The sequence below is a fragment of the Bos indicus genome, chromosome 7 (genome assembly GCF_029378745.1).
Source record: "Bos indicus isolate NIAB-ARS_2022 breed Sahiwal x Tharparkar chromosome 7, NIAB-ARS_B.indTharparkar_mat_pri_1.0, whole genome shotgun sequence".
Lineage (NCBI taxonomy): Eukaryota > Metazoa > Chordata > Mammalia > Artiodactyla > Bovidae > Bos > Bos indicus.
The window spans coordinates 61,885,189-61,908,401 of record NC_091766.1 but is presented as its reverse complement, the minus strand read 5'-3'; the positions used below and the strand labels follow the sequence as shown (position 1 = coordinate 61,908,401).

General features: G+C 38.1%; 1 long non-coding RNA gene across 7 annotated transcripts in view; it reads left to right on the top strand.

Annotated features, from left to right (window-relative positions):
• LOC139184202 (uncharacterized) overlaps positions 1-23,213 on the top strand; it is a 41,690-nt gene that overhangs the window by 6,397 nt on the left and 12,080 nt on the right. For 3 of the 7 annotated variants that reach the window (XR_011567759.1, XR_011567756.1, XR_011567757.1), the window contains 5 exons: positions 1,003-1,279; positions 1,937-2,172; positions 6,607-6,845; positions 8,141-8,228; positions 16,327-16,592. This is a non-coding gene — a long non-coding RNA (uncharacterized lncRNA). The other 4 variants (XR_011567758.1, XR_011567755.1, XR_011567761.1 and 1 more) reach the window with 3 other exon arrangements.

The following is a 23,213-nucleotide window of genomic DNA, read 5'->3' as shown; positions in this document are numbered from 1 at the left end:
CTCTAGGAAATACTAACAAAGATACAAAGATCTTTGTACTAACAAAGATAACCAAAGAAGTTCTCATCTGAGAATGTTTTCTATCCGAATTTTTGCATTTCTTATTGTGAAGAAATTTGAAATTTACTGATTATAGAGCAAAACTTAGAGAACAGAAGTTAGTCTTGTAGGTTCCTTCTCTGCACGACTGATGGAATACATAAAGATAAGAAGCTCTAGACTTAAATGGCTCCCTAGAATTGACTTGTACAGCACATGTCCATCATGCACAGTGAACACTGATCTCTAACTCTGAAGCCAGAATACATCCTAGAACAAAAATCTGTTTTTTGGAGGTGTATATGGTAGTTTGGACCCTTCCAGAGATAGAAGTTATGCTTTCTGTTTGCTTGTATCCTAAATTAATGATTAGTAAAATTTGCCTTTAAGGTGCATAATTTCTCTGCTTTGACAATTTGACTTCTGTTGTAGTATAATGACTTTTGATTAGAACTGTATCATTCAACCAACTTTTACAGTGCTTCTGAAATTACTATAAAGTCTTACTCAGCTTCTCATTATTATCTTCTTTTCTTTCATATTTTTTTATCTCAACTCTTAAAAATTACTTGTTCTTGCCTTTTTCTTCTATATTTGATTCCTTAGGATAATCATTTATTTTGAAGGAAATTCTTCACTGTTGCTCCCCTAATGACTCAGACAGTAAAGAATTCACCTGTGATGTGGAAGACCTGAATTTGACCCCTGGATTGGGAAGATCCCCTGGAGGAGGGCATGGCAACCCACTCTAGCATTCTTGCCTGGAGAATCCCCATGAACAGAGGAGCCTGGTGGGCGACAGTCCATGGAGTCACAAAAAGTCAGACTTGACTGAGTGACTAAGCACTCTACAGGAGATAGGCCGTCTTTCCATTTAGTCCATCATGTTCAGAATACTGAAAGTAGAATCAAATCACTTTCTGATTTCTTAATTGAGCTGCTTGTTCCTTTCTCATTTCACAGAACAGGAAGTTCCTCACATGTTCTCATCAAGAACAGAGTTGCCAGAGTTGTCCATCTGGTTTGTAAAGATGCAGGATGGTCTCAGAACCTGAAGCAAGCTGGAGAGACCTCCAAAGACATAATTTAAAGCCACACTCTGAAAATAACAGAGCAAATGGGAAAGGCCTGTTCTCCACTGAGTTTTCAGTCCTGGGAACTGAGCTAAAAAAGATTGTGGCCTCTTCAAACCTCAACACCAGTCTCAACCAGAAAGATGAAATAAATATTTCTCATTCAGGTTAGTTTGTCTATAATTATATCTCATTGCCTGGAAAAATGTTTTAAGACTGAGTGCACACTGCTGAGTTTCTAATTGGAAGAGAAATGATATTGAGTTCCTGTACTGTATTTTTCAGGCAACTTTCCCTAATCTATATTATTTCCTTCTTTCCGCTTGCTTTGGGTTTAGATTGTTTCCCCAGATATTTAAGAGATAAAGTTAGGTTGTTGACTTAAAATCTTTCCTCTTGTTAAATGTAAGCATTTACAGCTATAAACGTTTCTGTGCCATTCACTCATTCACTCGTGTTGCCTTAACCCTGTGGGTTTGGGATGAGGGGATCACACTAGTGCAACAGGCTTCTATGATCACCACACTCATACGGCCCCCTGGGGAGAGATCAGCAGCTCCTGGTGACATACTAGAAGTGCCCTCCATGACAAGGCCAGGCTTGTAGCTCTTTCTATAGCCATTTTAAACATTTTTAGAATATTTCACAAATGCCTGCCATGGTCATGCTGGCTCCACTTCATCCTGGGTACCTGAAGGCTGCTCTAGCCAGACCTGAGATTAACTGTCCTATGTCTGCATCCTCAGTTGCTCTCATGTTTGTAGCACCTGTAGTGGGTACGTGGTAAGTGTTGTCATTGCTAATGCTACCTCTGTTGTTGTTAGGCCCCACCAGTTTCTGGATTGCAAGAAAGAATGTGCTTCTCTAGAGTAAAGGATAAATTCAGTAGGCCTGGGTTGTCTAAAACCTGCATGTTCCAAAGAAAGGTTTGACCCTTGCCAGGCTCCCAGAAGTTAACCTCTGAGTTTTTGGAATATTGTGACTGATAAAAGCTCAGTTTTTACCTGGGGCTTTGGTACACTTGACAGCAGTTTGACATCTGAGAGACTAAGTAACTAAGGTCAGCCGTGTCACTCCTTTTCTAAATGACTGATCCTGAATAAAAACTCTGGACACCCGGCTCAGATGAACTTTGTGGGTTGGTAATACTTTGTGCATGTTGTCTCTCGTTGTTGCTAGGGTAATTAAATGTCTGTATCAGTCCACGGGGAGAGGACAAAATCTGCATCTGATGGTTCTTCTAGATTCTTCCTTTTCCTTGGCTAATTTTTTTTTTTTTTTCTGCATTATGTGGCATATGGGATCTTAGTTCCCAAAACAGGGATCAAACCTATCTCCCCTGAGCTGGGAGTTGTTGTTATTGTCCAGTCTAAGTTGTGTTCAACTCTTTATGACCCCATGGACTGCAGCATGCTAGGTCTCCCGGTCCTTCACTATCTCCCAGAGTTTGCTCCAATTCATAAGCATGAATTCTTATTCATGGAAGCATGGAGTCTTAACCAGTGGACTGCCAGGTAAGTCCCCCTTATCTAATTTTAATCTGTATCTTTTTTTCTCTTTTTAAAATTCATTGATAGTAATTCATTGATAGTATTAGTTTCAGGTGTACAGCATAGTGATTCAAAGTTTTTATAGCTTATATTTCATTACGGTTATTATAAAATTTTGGATATATTCCTGAAAGATTGCTGCTGCAAGCCGTATATTATGCTGGGATTCGTATCCTATCCCCAGAGGAGAGGATTTCGATCCAGGGTCAGAGACAAGGCTTGACTACTTGGAGCTTTTTGTGTAGCAAAGTTTTATTAAAGTATAACAGAGATAGGGAAAGCTTCTGACATAGAAAGGGGACAGAAAGAATGCGCCTTTGCTAGTTTTTAGCAAGGTGTTTTATGTCTGTTAGAAAGCTATTAGTCAGGTAAGAAAGACACCTCAAGGCTGAGGGAGTTTTACCAGGCCCCTCTCCCACAATATGCATTTTTGAGATAGGATGGCAAGAGATGTGTCATCCCCTGGCCATAAAACAATTGACATAAATGCTGGTTTGTTGAGCCATTATCAGCCTAAGGTTTGAGAAAAGAAAAAAAGTTAGTCTTAGGCAGAACCATTTTGAAGAAAGGCAGATTCCAAAGCAAATACATAGTTTCATTACACAGCTTAAGAAAAACATTTCCATTAAAAAAAAAACAAACTGCATTGGTTAGCTCAAGGAAGAACCAGGTGTCCTCAACACAGAATTAAAAGCCTCTTTTAAATTTGTGTAGAGAAGTAAAAAAAAAAAAAAAAGCATCTGCCACGTGGAGTTTATTTCCTCCTGCCACTTGGGGACCTCTGGCCTTCCTGCCTGTTACCCTCTCACCCCCTGTGCTCTAGCATATATTCTTTTTTTTTTCTAGCATATATTCTTGTAGCTTGTTTATTTTGTACATAGTTGGTACCTCCGTATCTCCTACCTCTCCCTTTTGGTAACTACTACTTTTTTTTTCTTCTACATCTGTCAGTCTGTTTCTGTTTCATTATAGTCATCTTTTTATTTTTTAGATTCCATATATAAATGATAAGATACAGTATATGTCTTTCTCTGACTTAGTTCACTAATACCCACTAGGTCCATTTCATTCTTTTTTTTCCTTTTTATGAGGTCAGATGGCATGTGGAATCTTAGTTCCCTGACCAGGGAGTAAACCTGTGCCCTCTGCAATAGAAGCACGAAGTCTTAGCCACTGGACTGCCAGAGAAATCCCCAAATTTCATTCTTTTTATGCCTGAATAATATTCCATTTGTGTGTGGGTGTGTGTGTATATACACACCACGTCTTCTTTATCTGTTGAGGGACTGATCATCTGTTGCTGACTATGGTCATTCATGTTGCTATGAATATTAGGATGCATGTATCTTTTTGAATTAGTGTTGTTTTCTTCAGATATGTACCATGGAATGAAATTTCTGGATCTTTATTGCAGTTCCTTTTTTAGTTTTTTGAGGGGCCTCCATCTTGTTTTTCACAATGGCTGTACCAATTTACATTCCTACAAACAGTTTCTTCATAGGAAAAAAGGTTTTTCTCCACATTCTCACCAACATTTATTATTTGTGGTATCTTTGATAATAACCATTCTGACAAATGTGAGGGGATACTTATTTGATCTGCATTTCTCTTATTATAATGTTGAGCATCTTTTCACATGTCTATTGACCATCTGAAATTCTCCTTTGGAAGAATGCCTATCAGCTCCCCTGCCCATTTTTAAATAGAATTGTTTGCTTTTTGTTGTGAGACAGTATGAGTTCTTTATATATTTTGGATATTAACCCTTATAAGGTATATGATTTGCAAATATTTTCTCCCATTTGGTAGGCTGTCTTTTTCATTCTGTCAATGGTTTTCTTTGCTATGCAGATCCCATTTGTTTATTTTTTCTTTTGTTTTCTTTACCTTAGGAGACAGATTTTTAAAAAATATTGCTACAATTTATGTCAAAGAGTGTTCTGTTTTCTTCTTGGAGTTTTATGGTTTTCAGTCTTACATTTAGCTCTTTAATCCATTTTGAGTTTATTTTTGTGTATGGTATGAGAAAATGTTCTAATTTCATTCTTTTACATGTAACTGTCTAAATTTCCCAGACTGCTTATTGAAGAGTGTATCTTTTCCCTTTTTCTATTCTTGCTTCTTTTGTCATAGATTAATTGACTGAAAATGTGTGGGTTTATTTCTAGCTGTCTACTCTATTCCACTGATCTTTGTGTCTGGTTTTGTGCCAGTACCATACTGTTTTTGTAACAGAACAGGAAGAGCACAGCCCTGGGCATGTAGCATTGCTATGCCTAATTTACTCCACATCCTGTTACTAGGCAACTAGGTCTTGCCCAGCCATTGGTCGATGCCTCAGTGGGCCCCACCCACAAGCAGCCAACTGTCAGTGAGTGACCGTTAGTTGTCCTGCTCAGCTATTGTTCAGCACTGCAGTGGGCCTTGCCCAGTGGTAACTGTCAATGAGGGACCATTGGGAAAATGATTCAGCCAAGGGGTGGTAGTGTGGTGGTCATCAGGTGCAAAGTGAGGTAAGAGGCAGATTCAGGCCTTCTCCTGGAGGCCTGCCAGCTTACCTAGCCTTGGGCCAGTGAGTGAACTAGAGGCTCTGGGGAACAAACTAGAGACTACATCCTGCAGGACTCCAGAGCCTCTCATTAAGGCCCTCCACTAGCTTTGGCCCAGGCCTTGAGGCAGCGGTGAGCCTCTCCCCTGTCCCCGTCTCTACAACCTAATAGCGGCGGCTGTCTGTATGGGCTACAGTCTGTGAGCCCTAGTCTCCTGCTTTGGGCAGCCTGAGAAGACTAAGGGCCAGTTGGGTTGGGTGCCTGGCTCCCTAAGGGATGACAGCTGGGGAGGATGTGGGAACCTGTCCCTGAAGGAGCTGCCAGCTGAGATCTGTCTCCTCTGAGACAGGACTGGGACCTTGGAGGGTAAAAGTCACACCTTGGGACTTTGCCCTTTCTGTTCAGGAGAGAGAATAACAGTCATCTGGTAGAAATTTACAGGAATATAGTTACCTGACCATGACCAGACCTCAAGAACAAAGAATCTGACATGGAGAAGTCTGCAACAACCAACCACTCCCATCCCTCACCTTTTGCTTGTAAAGGGACTGCTGAAAGCTTTCAGTAACTTTGGGGTTCTTAGGGCATGAGCCACCCATTTCCTTGTATGAATCTGTAATAAACCTTTCTCTGTTCCAAACTCTGTTTAGTGTTGATGGGCCTCACTGTGTGTCAGGCACATGGGCTTGCAAATTTGGTAACATTTTGATTACTGTAGCTTTGTAGTATAGTCTGAAGTCAGAAAGCAGATTCCTATCAGGCACAGGCTCAGGCTCCTTCACAAAATTTACCTTAAAAATTTTCTTCAGAATTCAAACAATTTTAAGAACATTATCTCTAAAATATTCTTAATATTATTTATATTAATATATTGTATATGATAATAAAGTATATATTTAAGGTATATGTATTATATAGTTTGTGTATTATAGGATATATTTTATGTTATACTATATTAACATCATAATATGTATTGTCTAATACATTACTTTGATATTTACCTTCTTTTAATGTGCAAAATATCCTCCCTAAGGGAGGCGACCTGAATTCCTATCATTTGGCTTAGTCTCAAAGTTCAGCATTGCATGACAGTTTCTGCATAAGTTTCACATCTGCCTCTTAATCCAGAGACTAAATTCACACATAACGTCCAATGAAGAAAGAGGGACAGGATAACCACTGTGAACATTTCAGTTTGAAAATAGAAATATTGGGAAGCTGTGGTAATCTCTACATCAGTGACCAGGAATGAATGACTCCTGGAGGTCTCATTTGGTCCCCTCCTCTTGAATCTGATGGCTTGCTTTAATAGAATGTGACATAAGTGTTATTTATTATATTACTCCTGTCCTGAGACCTAAAAGGACATGACTGCTTCTAATTTTGTATTCTTAGGGTTCAGTCACCATAGAAGAAGTCTGATTATCCTGAGACTACCAGACTTTTAAGAAAGCCCAAGTGAATCACTTGAAGATGACATATAAAGGAAGATCAAAGTGCTCTGACTGACAGCCCCGCAAGAAATCCCAGCCTTTAGGCAGCTCCAACTGCCACCATCTGGGACATTCCAAATCAGTTGAGCCTTCAGATGACTGCAGCCACAGCTCATACTGCATAAGGAAGGAACTACCCAGGTAAGCTCAGCAAATCCAGACTCTTGAGCCAGGATGATAATTGTTGCTGATTGAAGCCACTAATTTGAAGGTGACTTGTTACATAGAAACAGATAATTGAAACAAACTGGCAGAGACGGGCTCAGAGCAATTCTTCTCTTTGTAGATCCTGTGAAAGTTTCTGAGCTGTGGATGGGGATGTCTTATTTAAGCCTGAGATGCCTTAATCTCTGATGGCTGCTGCAAGGGAAGGACCTTTTCTGAATGATAGCGGCAAGGAGAGGCCTTTTCTGAATACCCCTTTTCTAATAAGTATAGCTTCTGAAAACACAGGACACGTTCTCTCACGCAAACTGTAGCATCACAAGGCTTAAAGAAAATCACCCTTTAAAGCTTTACAACCAAACATAGCATTCTTTGGATAATATCGCTCTTATTTTCTGTAAGCTTATATTATTACCTATCTGTATTCTTCTCCCTTTCCACATAAGAGATTGCTAAACCCTCTGTACAGCAGTCAGCAAACTGAACTCATAAGTCTAAGTAGAAAGCATGCATGTTACTCTTTCCAACTCCCAGCAGGTCTCTCTAGATCTCAGCGCTCTACCACCTATGCATTCTTGTGCTCACGGCAGCCTTGACTGGCCCAAACACCTCTTTGCACCTCAGTATCCTGCATGGCAGCTTCCATGAACACTTACCCAGATTTTCTTCTCAGCTCTCAGGCAAGCCTACACCTGCACAGTTTCTTTTTAGCCTTTGAGAGATGTGGTATGCTGGATCCCAGAAAGACTCTTGGGTCTTAGTTCAAGATCTCTGGGAAGCAGATTGGAGAGGAACATTTGAGTGCAGCTTTTATTAGGAAGAAAGTGGAGAAAGCGCAAGGTGAACTGTGAGGCAGTGATGAGAGAGACTTGATCCCACAAGGAGCGCTGGAGCTGGATTGGCCTTGCAGAGTGATTTCAGACTGAAGCAAGTGACTGGAACTTCGTGTGAGCCGTACTCCCTCAGCTCCTGACTCCCGTGGGCAGTTACACAGCAGCTGCGACGAGGTGTATGTGGGAAGCAGAAGATAAATGCTCCTCCCGTGTGCAGTGTTGCAAAGAGTAGCCTGAACACTAGCTAGGATGATTTTGCCACAAACTCTGTGGTATAAACCTTCAGCTATTTTACGGCTTAAACATTTTCCCCTTTGGCAATGAATCTTTTGGGCAACACAGAGCCAGAAAACCTGAAAAGTTTACATTTAATAAAATATTAGATGATTAAATTGTGTTTCTTTTAAAGAGAGTTGATTGTGTGTGTGCTCCTTACAGGAAGTATCTTCCACCTGCCTTAAGAGTAGTAGTGATATCACTGACCCCATGAAAATTAGCTGAAGAAGCGTCAGCGTTTTTTTAAAAAGTAAGTATCCTAAGAAGACTCTAGCCAAAGATGATAAATTTACATATAAGACAGCAGAAGGGGGTTTAAATGTCAGTTTGTGGCACATGTCCTTTTATTTAGTCACTGTTTTTCTAAACTGCTTTTCTAAACCAGCTTTGTTCATTTTTCCTTCAGGTTGTCTTGTGCTCCATCCTAATGTTACTGTGTTGTTTCACTGGAAGAATTTTGCCAAGAGTTTGAATGAGGCCAGTTTTTATCAATGTCTTTAGCTGCATCAACCAGAAAATTAGTTAATTTTAATAACAATTTGTTTCTTTTATTCAGTTCACACAGTGAAAAAAAATTTTGGAATCTCATTTTGTTGAACATGAAACAAGTTACATAATTGAAAGTATAAATTTAGCTCAAAAGTTTAACATTGACTGTGAAATTGCAGTTGATTCTAGAGCAGTACAGAGGTTAGGGGCGCTGACCACCCTGCCCCTTGCCGTAGAAAATCCATGTATAATTTTTGATCCCTCAGAACTTAATTTGAAGTAGTCTGCGCTGCTGCTGCTGTTAAGTCGCTTCAGTTGTGTCCAACTCTGTGTGACCCCATAAACAGCAGCCCTCCAGGCTCCCCCGTCCCTGGGATTCTCCAGGCAAGAACACTGGAGTGGGTTGCCATTTCCTTCTCCAGTGCATGAAAATAACACATTGTATAATATATATTACATTCATGACATACCTAACTTTTTCTTAATTTTTTCAATATTTCTGGTCTGTGCAGTTCATCTACAAGTTTCTTCAAATTGTTGCAGACCTCCAAAAATAGTTTCCAGTATTTTTATTGAAAAAAAATCTGTGTATTAGTGGACCAGCACAGTTGAACCTGTGTTGTTCAAGGATCAACTGTATTTTTGTTTTGTTTTGTTGTATTTTCGGCCGTGCTACACGCCTTGTGGGATCCCAGATCCCCAACTAGGGACTGAACTCAGGTCCTTGCAGCAAGATTGCAGAGTCCTTGCAGCAAGATTGCAGAGTCCTAACCACTGGACCATCAGGAAATTCCCAAACTGTATGTTTTATGATGGTAATAAAATAAAAATATTGAAGTCATAGTTTAAACTATATTTTTACTAAATTAAGAAACCCATGAGAAAATTTCAGTTGTAGTACACACAGAATTCATTTTTTCATTCTAACAAGCTGCTATACTCCAACAAAATGAGACTCCAATAGTCCAAAGAAAGGTTTTAATGTTTTTACATTCATAACGGAGTTAAACTGTGTGTACTATAGCTGATGTTGAATATATTTAAAAAAATAATGATTTCTTCATGGTTGTACACATTTTCAGTTGGTTCCTAAAGATGTTTGAACTTGAAAGAACTAATTTGGAAGTGAAAATGTTTTGCAACATTTTTGCTGGATATAGAATTTTAGATAGAAAATTTTCCATTTTAACCCTATAAAATTGTCTCTCTGCTGACCTTCGTTATTTGTGACAGTAAGTTTGCAGTGATTCTTACCTTTTTGTTCTTCTACGTGCGATTTCTCTTTTTCCTTTGGTTGCTTTAGAATTTTTTATCTCGTGTATAGAATTTTATTACAGTTTTCAACTTGTTTTAAATAGTTTCAACAATTATTTTTTCTTTTTCCTCTTCTAAGACTCCAGTTCCATGTACTGCTTGATGTATGTCACATGTCCTAAGACTCTTGTCATTCGGTAAATTTGTTTTAAAATCTTTTATTTTGTGTGATGCCTGCTATTACACCTACAATTTCACTGTTTTTCTTTTTCTTTTTTTTTTTTACTCCTTAGAGTTAAATCTGCTTTTAGTTTCATTTAGTGACATAATTTCAGATATTATATTTTCCATATCTAGAAGTTCCATTTCATTCTTCTTTATATTGTCCATTTATCTCATTATGTTTATTTTTAAAATACTTGAACATATGTGTAAATCCCTTGTCCACTCACTCCGTTTTTGCTTTTTCTTCTTTGTCTCCTGTGGTTACCAGTCACATTTGCCTATTTCTTCCCATTTCTACTTATTTTAATTGTATGCTGGATGTGTGATTTTTACATTATTGAATGACAGATTTTGTTTTATTCCTTTAAAGAGTTTTGGACACAATTCTCTAAGAATGGCAGGGTTTCTGTTGATTCCCACTTTTTATGCAGGTGCCTGGAAATCACCAGGTCGACAACTGGGGTGATTTTAGGGCTTGGTTTGCTTGTTTCCCTTCGTCACTGATCACAATCCTGTATTACCTATTGTCCATTATCTGAAAATAGCTGTTTCAGAAATTTTTTTCAGTTCACTCACTTAGGATGGGAGAACTTTTTGTGAGGCTGTTACCTTTTCATGGATGGAAGTAAAAGTACATTAGATGACCTTCCTTTTCAAATGTGTGTAATTTTGGATCCCTGCTTTGTTATGCTTATTGATAGGAAACTGATTTTCTCCATTTTCAGAAAGCATCATCCTTCAGAGAACAGGAAACACTTTGAAACTCTGGTATCTACAATGAGTGAAGAGAGGTTTTCTGGTGGTAATCAGTACTGGGAGGTGAAGCTCCCAAGAAAGTCCACTGGACCTGTATTTGGACTTGGGTCACTGGGAAGGAAGGGATGTATGTACTTAGCTGACCACAGTTTCTTGTTCACTGAGCCTCAAGAACAATCTGTTTGAAATTCTTTCTCAGCATTCCCTCCTTTCCTTCAGACAGTTGTGTCACTATGGAGACAATCTGGTCTATAATGTGACGGAGTGAACCCACACTTACAGTTTTAATTTACAGTTTTAACTTACACCTTCCTCCCAGTCTATTTCTCCCTTAAGATGCTAGACAGTGGAATGGATCTTCTCTCACTGATCACCCTGCAGTTGCCACTGCAAGTTTCAGTTTCATTATCTGGACAACCAGTATGTCATGACCCAGGCTATGAAGTTTCCATGTGCTGATTCCTGGATCTTGTGGTCTCTTAGTGCTGCTTATACTTGGATAAAAATTCACTGAAACAAAACAAGACTGCATTTCCTACCATTTACCCTCAGAAGGGAATGATAACAGTGTCAGTTTTCCACAGTTACTTCAAAAGCCTGTGGTATTTGGCACAGAAAAGATACTCAGTAAAGTTATATTCTGGAACAGTTTACGTAATCACAGATACAGATCCTTATTTTTGCTGGTAAGCCAAAACTCACATAGTCATGACTTTAATCATCTATTTTGAAAATATTTAAAGTAATATAGAAGTATGTATTCCACAACTTTATTAAAATCAGCATCCCTCTTCTATTATTTGTATCACAGAACTTCCTGGTGACACCAATTTTTCACTCTTACACCAATTTTTCATTGTAAAAGCAATTTTTTTCTCTCTTATCCATGCTGCCCTGCCATCTCAGTCTCCCTGTCCATCTCTCTCCCCCTGGCCCTCTCTGTCTAACTGTCAGCCTGCCTGCATGTTACCTCCCAGCATGTTACATCCCCAGCATGTTACATCCAACAACAAGTTTGTGTCTCCCTGGTGGTTTATTTTGGCTCTGGGGGCTGAGGGGGTCTTCTCAAGAGTATGCCCTGTCAGGCTTCTGTTCTTATCTTCTCTGAGAATGTGGTTGGAGGCAGAGGAATTAGTACCAAATGAACAATGTGGATATAGGTAGGTAATCTCTATGAGTAGTTTGTAAATTAGGAACTTCAGTTTTGATTTCCAGTGGATGATGTTTCAAGCTACTAAAATAAAATCATTTTCTGTAGAAATCCAAACACTTTTCCCTCTGAAGCACAGTCAACTATTAATATAAAATATTTTAATGTGGTTTCATCTTATAAGACAAAAATTTAGACCAGGTCCCAACTAATGAAGTGTCTTGACCTTTCATTACGCACTCTGTAGAGTATTATTATTACTTTATTGCCTTACTTGTTTCAAATACAGCATTATTTAAACAATACTGAAATTTGAGGAGACGGGGAAGGACAGCCATTCTTGAACACATTTTTTTGTTGTTTTGCTTTTTTTTTTTTTTAATAATTTCTCAATTCCTTTCAGTCTACTTGTAATAGACTTCCTGTTACGTTAGTGACCTGCTGAATTATATGACTAAAGTGGGAATGCAAACATGTTTCATTAAACCCACAAAATGAAGTCACAAGTTTGTGCAATAATTCTTCAAAAAGTATTTCCCTAAGGACTTCAAGGTAGATTGAAAACTTCTGTTCTGACACTTAGTGCTCTTTGTCAACTCAACGCCTAATTACCTTTGTGGTGCAAGTTTCCCTCCCCATAGTGCTATGCCTTTGACCTCCAATCATCTATACAAATCTGCTTCTGGGCAGTTGCTTGTTTCATATTCCTCCAGCTGAAATAGTTCATCTCTCTCACTTTGTTTCTAAAAAAAAGAAATAATGTTTGCTTTATTCTTATTTTCATTCCCCTTTTTTCTACAATGAATGTTCATTGTTTGTATTTTTTCACATTATACACGAGTCATTGTTTGAGCCTCCATATCCATTTGAAGACCTGGTTTTAGTACTGAGTAGAAGGTGAAATGTTGGCTAAAATGTGCCCTTAGAGTGTGGGAAAGCCTCTGACGGGCTGGGAGGACCCGAACAGTCCCTCCCCACATTGTTTTCACTTACCTCTTCTCTGATGTGTCTCAGCTTAGAGACAGCAAGCAAACAGCAGTGGAGTTGCTCCATTCCATCTCCAAAGCTCGGAACATTTTTGTAATGTTATTTAAATACTATCTATATTCAAGAAAATCCAGGCCCAGCAGAAGAGAAAGATACTGAGTTTGTTCACCTCTTTTCTATCTATACAAAATAAGGGATTACCACACATTTTGGGGGGTGTACGTGTGTGTGTGTGTGTGTGTGTGTGTGTGTGTGTGTGTGTGTGTGTGTGTGAGATGGAAGTTCTACCACTTGTGGTGAAAATGACTGAATATTCTGAAGTAGCATCTGGGAATAGGCAGGATAAGGTCCACTCTGATACTGATATGGTTGGCCCTACCCAACTCATGATAGAAGCCCCTTTGTCTCTACTCAATAATCCCAGAATCAGTTATTTTAATTTTAATGGTGATGAAATCTTAGAATTCAAGGGGCTTTTGTTTGTTGGTTTAGTTGGTTGGTTTGGCTTGGTTGCTTTTCCTATACAGGTTATCTAATTGGTTATACCTGTAGGCTAAGAGCTAGGATCAGAATCCCTGTTCGTTGCCAAGAAGACACTAAACAAATCTGTTAGCTTCCCTCTATCTCAGCTTTATCAACTATAAATGAGGATGAGGGTACTTACCTTTCTTATAGCATTAGCAGAGAAATCTGTAAAAAACAGAAAAATGTCTGGCAAAAGGGACTAAGATAAAAGTTTCAAACTGGCAGTGTGTTAGCCTTCCTAGGGCTATACATGCATATATTTTCCAGTGGGATCACACACCACAAACAGAGCAATCTCTTGTTATCTGTACTCTCATTATAAGTATATTTGCTACAATGACTTTCAGACATTGAAGACTGTGAAGGAGTGAGCCCTAATGGAGAAAAGTGCTTACAGAGGGAACTGAGTTTTAAAAGTTCTTGAGTTGAGGTCATGTCTCACTTCCAAAGGGAAAACCTTGTAGTAATTCCACAGACTTCCAGTAAAAACATTTAAATTGTACTGTAACAGTCCAGGCATGAGGACAGACAGTGTGCTGCAGTTGTCCTTCAGCTGTGCTTGAAGGAATAATAACAGTGACTTGGCATTATTTGAAGAAACTGTAACACAAATAAGCCATAACTAACCACCTGCTTTTACTGTCAGTGCTCCAGCCACACTGACCTCCTTACTGTTCATGACAATGCATGTTCTATCCTTAAGACTTGGAACATGTTTGTCATACAGTAGATGTCTTAGTCCATTCAGGTTGCTTTAACAAAAATACCATTGACTGCTTAAAAACAAATTTATCCTCACAGTTCTAGAGGCTGAGAAGTCCAGGATCAAAACACTGGCCAATTCAGTGTCTCATGAGAGTCCTTTTCTTGAATCATAGACAGTGGTCTTCTCACTGTGTCCTCATAGTGCAGAAAGGGTGAGGGAGCTGTCTGGGGTATCATTTACAAGGGCACTAATTCCATTCATGAGGACTCCACTCTTACAACCTAGTTGCCTCACAACAGCCCTGCCTCCAAATAGCATCATTTTGGGTGCTAGTTTTCAACATAAGCATTTTGAAGGGATACAAACCTTTCATCTATAGCTGTGTATATCCAATAGTAATTTGCTAAATGATTTGAATAAATAAAATCTCTCACATGTGAGCATGAGAACATGGAGATTTTGGTAGCTGAAGTTAAGTGTGCCTTAACATAAATTTTGTCAGAGCAGAGAACTTGACCTGGGATTCCATACAGCTAAGGAGACAGTGCTTGGGAGAAAGGATGACCTCAGCAGTAGTAATCTGAGAGTCTGAACATCTGTTGAGATTGAGAGGATAGAGATGGAATCTATAAGAATTCAGCTGTGAAAGGACTGAATCACCCACTGATTATGGCAGGTTAATTCACCTAGGTAATGACTTATTTGTGTTCATGATACCGTTCCTCTTTGTCGACCAGGAAGCTCCATGAATCAGACCTGCTGTTGCTGACCTGAGAGGAGGCTCCTGTGACACTGACACCCATATCATTGGGGAGTGGGATTATAAGAGCATTAGTTTTGCAACTGATTCATAGTGCAAAGTCTATGGAGGAAAGTCCAGATAAATTTTTAAGTTGCATTTGTCCCAAGAGTAAGACAAGTTTTTTGGGGATCTTGAAAGCAGAATTTCAGAATATATGGTTTTTTCTTAAGCCAAGTATCATGACTCCATCAATAAAAATATCTTTTTTTCATAGATAAGAGCTAAATGAATCAAGATACAGAGTTATTTCTGCTTTTAAGTTATTATAAAAATTTTGGTTATCATCTAGAAATATGGTTCTTAAACTTAATTGCCTATTGTAATTATACTAGGCATCACTCCAGTCTGGCTGAATGTTTGGAGTTATGTAGGTGTGGACTTGGAATACATGAATGTTTTCTAAGCTTGAACTAATGCAAAAGAAGCTTGAAAATTTTTAATTTGGAGTAGTTTTCTGGAAGTAGCAAGTGATATTCTTTTTTTTTTTAATTTTATTTTATTTTTAAACTTTACATAATTGTATTAGTTTTGCCAAATATCAAAATGAATCCGCCACAGGTATACATGTGTTCCCCATCCTGAACCCTCCTCCCTCCTCCCTCCCCATACCATCCCTCTGGGTCGTCCCAGTGCACTAGCCCCAAGCATCCAGTATCGTGCATCGAACCTGGACTGGCAGCTCGTTTCTTACATGATATTTTACATGTTTCAATGTCATTCTCCCATATCTTCCCACCCTTTCCCTCTCCCACAGAGTCCATAAGACTGTTCTATACATCAGTGTCTCTTTTGCTGTCTCATACACCGGGTTATTGTTACCATCTTTCTAAATTCCATATATATGCGTTAGTACACTGTATTGGTGTTTTTCCTTCTGGCTTACTTCACTCTGTATAATAGGCTCCAGTTTCATCCATCTCATTAGAACTGATTCAAATGTATTCTTTTTAATGGCTGAGTAATATTCTTGAATCCAAAAAGTTTCAAGAGTTCTGATTCCTGCTTTCTTGGACTCAGTTAGGATTCTCTTAGACAATTTTGGTTGTTTTTGTATTTCTTTGCAAAGCTCCTTTTTCCCAGGGAATTTCTCAGTGAATCTGCTCTGACAGTTCAACATCTGTGGCAGTGTAATGACTTAATCAGAACTGTCCTCAACAAGCCTCTGAGATTACTATAAATCCTAACACTCAACTTCTTATTATTACTTGACTTCTTTCCTTGACTATTTGTTAATACCTCATTCCTTCAAGATTTCTTATTCTTTTTCAGCTACCTTTGATCTCTTAGGGTAATCATTCATTCTGAGAAAATTATTTACAGAATCTTCTTCTTACCTAAGTTACACAAGAGATGGACAATCATTCTTTTTGGTTAGATGTCTAAAACCTAGGATCCAAACAATTTTTGAATGTTGCTTATTTAATTGAGTTCCTTGTCCCTTTCACATTTTACAGGATTAGGAAGTTCCCCACACTTTCTCATCAAGAACAGTGATGCCAGAGTAGTGCATCTGGTGTGTCCAGCTGCAGGCTGGTACCTAGAACCTGAGGCAAGCTGGGGAGATACCTGAGGACAGAATTTAAAGCCACACTCTGAAAATACCAGAGCAGGTGGAAACGGCATGTTCTTCGTTGAGTCTTTAGTTCTGCTTAACTGTGACCTCTTTGGTCCTCAACCCCAGACTCAACCAGAAGAAGGAAATGACTATTTCTATTGGCAGGTTAGTTTCTATATTATTACATCTCATCGCCTTGAGTGGTGTTTTAACAGCTGTGTTTCTTGTGTAATGTTGAATTTCTAATAGCACGGAAACTGATTGAGTCCCTGCACCATACTTTTTAGGCAACCTCCTAATACCAAATTGAATTATTGTATTCAAAGGCTTACTTGGACTATGGTTGTTAGCATAACTTTGCTACTAAGTGTGAGGTGTGATATTAAATTCAAAATATTTTTTCTTGAGGTTGGGTTTCTTAGCAGAGTCTGATTTTAAATAATGAATATAGTAATTGTTAACAGCAAATTGTTGACTGGCAACACAGTGAAGTCGCAGTTTTCTGTTATCCCTACATAAGTTCCTCTTTTATTCATAACATTTATACAATGACACAATAAACAGTTAAATTATATTAAAATCATTGAAATGATTGTTTTGTCTGTAAGATACCAGGGAGGTGATTTAATTATTTCACTGGTTGATTTAAAAATGGTAAGAGCATGTGTGGCATGATCAGATTAGTACAAGGCCACCCCCTCTAGTGTAGACAGGGGCCACAGTAAAGAATTTAAGTGTTATTCAAAGCTAAAAGACAGAGAAATGGTACTCTGCTTTAAGCTCAGCATGAACTAGATATCAGACTCTTTTGAGAAATTGAGTATGTACTGACAGACAGTGCTACTTATCCTAGTTGATGTCTCTATTTTCCTTCTTGACAGAAATAATAATATGGATAATTTTGAGTATTATTTTAACTGTGGTCTGCTATTTCCATGGTTGTTTTCTTCTTTGCGGTGCGAGGAAGATGAAAACATAAGTGGGCTGGGGCAATGCGATGACTGTCATTTGAGTTTGTCTATTGTTGGGGCCTGGTGAAGTAAGGTGGTGACTTGCAAGAGTAAATGATTATCTAAAAGAGTTTTATATGTATTTAATAGAGACTGAAGGCTTGGAAAGCAAGAATATGAAGGGTCATTTCCTGGTAGCACTACTTTGGTTAGGAATCTTGGTTTTATTTTGGCTGAATTACTTATTATTCTCAATCTTTCCGTTGTAAAAAAGATGTTTTTTGCCCAATACAATAGATTCCTACGTGGACTTTAAACTTCAGCCTCCCTTAGTCTGCCTTCAGTTAAGAATAATGTAGGGGCCCTTTCCCTTAATTCTACCACCCTGAGTAGCCTGGTTCCCATAATGGAGCAGATGAGATGTCCACCTCGGTACACTACAGCAAAAGACAAACTCTCACAAGAAGTTAAGTAGAAAGAAGCCCAAATTGTAGATACAACCCACTTTCAAATAAGGGGATAACTTAGAGATAATTTAAACTTTCTCAAACGTTCTCCTGAAGAAAACTTTCCCCAGTGTTAATTTGGGTGAATACCTGATTAAATAAAGTTAAAATTTCTTACTTTAAAAGTAATCAGAGATATGAAATACAATATGAATTATGAATCTCTAAAAGCATTTAATTTCATGAATGAATATTTCAGAAAATACTAAGTTAAAAATATATAAATGTCCATATTTTAAAAGTAAATATATAATGTGAAAAAATACTTAAGATGGAATGAATTAGTTTTCTTTTTATATCCATGGGTGCTATTTATTTTCCATATATTTCTGATCCTCCCAGTTAGGCATTATAAAGAATGTATAGTACTCTGAAAAAAGTTTAGAAAAAACAGTCTGATAATTTTCTTCCCTAGTAATACATTCTATGCATATCAATCAGACAAAAGGTGAGGATCCCTCTTTAAGGAGAATTGTAACAGGAGCCCCCAAATGGTTAGAATCCTAACAATTTCTTATTCCAGTAAAATTCCTGGAGCATATGAGGCACTTGATTTATGTTACATTGAATTACATGTTGAACCCAATCCCTCATTTTCCATGTGGAGAAACTGAGGTCTAAAGACATATTCACTGATGAATTTAGTCCTGTATGTGGAGAAACTGAGGTCTAAAGACATTCACTGATGAATTTAGTCCTGTTAACAGAACTGAGATTGGGATTCTGAACACCCAGCTTCCAGTTCTTGCAGTCCTTTAACTCTGCCATGATGTCTGTCTCAAGCAGGGACTATTTTGAGTTGAAATACAATGTTGTTAATATTTGTTCAATTTGTTAATAATGTCCAACGCCAGCTGCCAATTGGGACTGTTCTTCTTTCCATGATCTAAGTAAATCTATGTCCAAAATGCTGCTGCATTTTCCTAATTTCAGTTCCTCCTAATCTGCCTTCTATAGACCCATACATTTCACAGTGCTGACTTTGTGCAGAGTGACAACTAGAAAATAGGTGAAGTCATCCTCAACAGTCACCCAGGAGGACGTGACTTGGCATTGCCACTCATCACCCATTGAGGACTTCATATATTTAATTTGTCCATTTTGGCTGAATAGTTCATATTAAGCAAAACTTAATAGAGTAGTGACGGGGTAAAGATCAGTGCAGTTTCCCTATCACTCTTCTGTAGGGAGGAAAAGTGTTCTGCAATAAAATGACTCAAAAGTCTTTAATCTGGGATTGATCCTTTTCCAAAGGCATAGTTTCTGTTGCATCTTTCTGAAGTTTGATTTCTGGGTAGTTTGGAGCAAACCTCTCTCTGGCATTGCCCAGGTTCGTTCTCTTCAATTTTGGAAGACATGAACATTTTCCATGGCATGGGCTTGCCTGGCCTCAAGGATGAATGTGCTTGGAGAGCACCAGTTGGATTAAAGCATTTATTCTTCCCTCCCCAAGATTCTTCTTTTATCTAACACATCTCCAAAATTGCCCAACGTTTGTTACTTTGGAATTGACACTTAGAAAGTTACTTTATTCCCAATTTTTCTCTGCATTTTTCAATATGGCCTTCATATTTTATTCAAAAGCTTTGTTTTCATAGTCTAGCTCATAAAAACCATATTGAACAATTTTTAAAGAACTTTTCCCCTCCCTCCCTTGCTTCCTTCCTTACTTCCTCTCACCTTCTCTCATCCACAGCCAAGTTGGTATGAAAAAGCCAATTTTCCCTTTAACTACATATTCAATTGAATGCACATCACATGTAGTTTATCATCTAATCATCTCTCTGCCATGAACAGTGTTACCATTTTGATACCTAGATTCACAATCTTTTAACTTTTAAGATATAAAATAAATTTTTCTATGGAACTTACTGAGATCACTTTCAGAGATTCAGAGTATGCTTCAGTTTGCTAATTGTAGCAGCAGAGAGCTAGTAATTACTCATACTTGTGTGCTAAGTTTTTTTCCTATCTCTTCATTCTCTGTGTCTTCTGAATTTCCACGTTCTACTAGAAACATCTTCATCACAGTTGACCTTGTTCTGAAAATCTGTAATTCCCATCTTTTTACTCTTCATCAATTTCTCTAATATGCTTATTTTTAACTAGAGTAAAAATTACAGACATGTCAGTACATTGAATTTCTACCATGATTTGGCTCTCTGAAACAGTAAATTTTGGCAGAATATTTTTGTCATAGTCTTTGGCCTTTCTTTTTTTCACATTGCATAGTCTTATTACTGATAACAGTTTATATGTCTGACACTGGTGGAAATATGATTCAAACTTCTGGGTACTTTCTGATCTGTCCATTCAAATCCTGTCTCTCAGTTGTTGAAAAATATGGATTCTTTTCCTTTCTCTTAAAATTATCTTTACTGTTTTTTGTGCTAGAAGTATATGAAAGTTAAAGTCTCCTGGGGATTAGAGTTGCTATTGTCAGGTTTCCATCAGTGCAATAATAAATTCCACTTAAACGGACCATCATATAGTTGATTTATCAGAACAGGGGAGGCCACTACTGTGGTCAAAACTTCATCCACATGGATTCCAGTTCGTAACACAGGTTCTTCTCTTTCTCTCTCCCTTACTGAGTTCTTTTACTGAGCTTCTCTTCCCACTGTGTGATACTGATTCCTGCCGTCCATATCAAATCCTCTCCTTAGGTGAATCAACTCTCTTGGGGAGGTGGGTGAAAACATGGTTTGTTAGCTTTGGTGCTCTCCAGACAGGCTCCGAGAAGCTTGGCCCTAGAGTAATAAATCATTCCAGTTTGCCTGGGACTAGCCTGGTTTGGGTAATGAAAGTCATGTGTCTCAGGAAACCTTTACTTGATATGAAAATCTCCAGTTTTCTATAATGGGTACAGAAGGTTGGAGGGAAACAAAACCAATGCAACAGCCCCCAAAATAGGTTTGAAAGCAACAATCTTTTTAATATCAGATGAATACGGCATAGATTATCTACCTTTTTTAGTCACTGTCACTGTTTTCCCCCCCATTACTGATATTGGCAACCATGATTTGCAGTTCACAGTGATGAATCACCTGTTGCTGCATCAGTCTGAGTGACATGACTTGTGTGCATGTAAATGCACTGTAATCATGAGCATTACCCATCCGTCTCTGACTTTGTCAGTTAACTGTTGTGCATTGTATTGAGATAATGCTAAAGTGCTCTGAAAGAATATTGGCTGGCATTTCTCAAGTTTGATAGTGAAAACTCAGAGCTCTAAGAAGCTCAGTGAACCCAAAGCATGAGAATCATGAAGAAAACTGCACAAAATCACACCGTAATTAAATTACTTAAATCTAATGATAAAAGGAAAATCTGAAGTCCAGAAACAGAAAAAAGATGCATTATTCTTATTCTGTAATAAGAATTACAGCAGACTTGTCAGTGGAAAAAAATGCATGTCAGAGGAAAATAAGGGTAACTTCTTTTAAGTATTAAAAAAATTTTTTTAAGCTGTTAGTCTACAGTCTACCCACCAGAAATGAATTTCATACACAAATGTAAAATACTTACTCATCCCTGCAAAAGGTTAAAGAATTAATTACCAACAGAGCTTCACTGCAAATGTCAAAGGAAAGCCTGTAATCTCAAGGAAATAGAGCATGTGGAAATCTGAATTTGTACAAGAAATGAAATTCATTGAAAATAAATCTAGAACAAATACAGGACTCTTTTCCCCTTACAATTTAAATCTCTTCAGGAGATAATTGACTATTTAAAGCTTAAAAAATTACGTATTTGTAGTTTTATGACATATACAGGAATGAGTGATAAGAATAGTACTTACACAAGAATGAGGTAAATGGAAGTGTATTATTATATGATCCTCAAAGTGCCATGAAGTTTAATATTGCTTGAAGGTGGTCTGTATTTAAAGATGTATACTATAAATAGTTATCTAAGAATTCATCATAATGTAAAGCAAAATTATAGTTCAGTTCAGTCGCTCAGTTGTGTCTGACTCTTTGCGACCCTGTGAACCACAGCACGCCAGGCCTCCCTGTCCATCACCAACTCCCGGAGTCCACCCAAACCCATGTCCATTCAGTCGGTGATGCTATCCAACCATCTCATCTTCTGTCGTCCCCTTCTCCTCCTGCCCTCAGTCTTTCCCAGCATCAGGGTCTTTTCAAATGAGTCAGCTCTTTGTATCAGGTGGCCAAAGTAATGGAGTTTCCAGCTTCAACATCAATCCTTCTAATGAACACCCAGGACTGATCTCCTTTAGGACGGACTGATTAGATCTCCTTGCAGTCCAAGGGACTCTCAAAGAGTCTTCTTCAATACTACAGTTCAAAAGCATCAATTCTTTGGCTCTCAGCTTTCTTTATAGTCCAACTCTCACATCTATATATGACCACTGGAAAAACCACAGCTTTGACTAGATGGACCTTTGTTGACAAAATGATGTCTCTGCTTTTTAATATGCTGTCTAGATTGGTTATAACTTTCCTTCCAAGGAGTAAGCGTCTTTTCATTTCATGGCTGCAATCACCATTTGCAGTGATTTTTGGAGCCCAGAAAAATAGTCAGCCACTGTTTCCCCATCTATTTGCCATGAAGTGATGGGACCGGATTAAACATAATTAAAAATAGTCTAATAGGAAAAAGAATGCAAAGAGATAAGCCAGTTCAAAACAAAGAGAAAGGTGTTGCACACAAGCATATCAATAGTAACATTACACATAAATGGTCCAAAGTGAAGTGAAAGTTGCTCTGTCATGTCCAGCTTTTTGTGACCCCATGGACTATAAAAAGTCCATGGAATTCTCCAGGCCAGAATACTGGAGTGGGTAGCCTTTCCCTTCTCCAGGGGATTGTCTCAACCCAGGGATCGAACCCAGGTCTCCCACATTGCAGGCGGATTCTTTACCAGCTGAACCACAGTGAAGCCAAAAGACCCAACTAAATGTCAGACTGTCAAATTAGATTAAAAAAACAAGACACAACAATATGTTGTCTATAAGAAACCCAATAAAATGCAAATGTTGCTGAAAAGTAAAGATAGAAAATAATACATAGCATGCAAACGCTAATCCAGAGCAATGGAAAGGGGCTATATTAATAGCAATCAAATTAGATTTCAGAGTATAGAATATTTACAGAGATGGAGGACCATGTAGAAATGATAAAGGGCCAATTTTATAAGAAGATAAGACAATTCTAATTCTTTGTACACCAAATAGCAAAGTTTCAAAATACATGAAGCAAAAAGCTATAAGTCTGTGAGAAGAAAGTGACACATCTATAGTATATACTCAGGAATGTCAATAACAGTATCTCAGTAATTGACAAAACAAGTAGAAAGAAAGTCA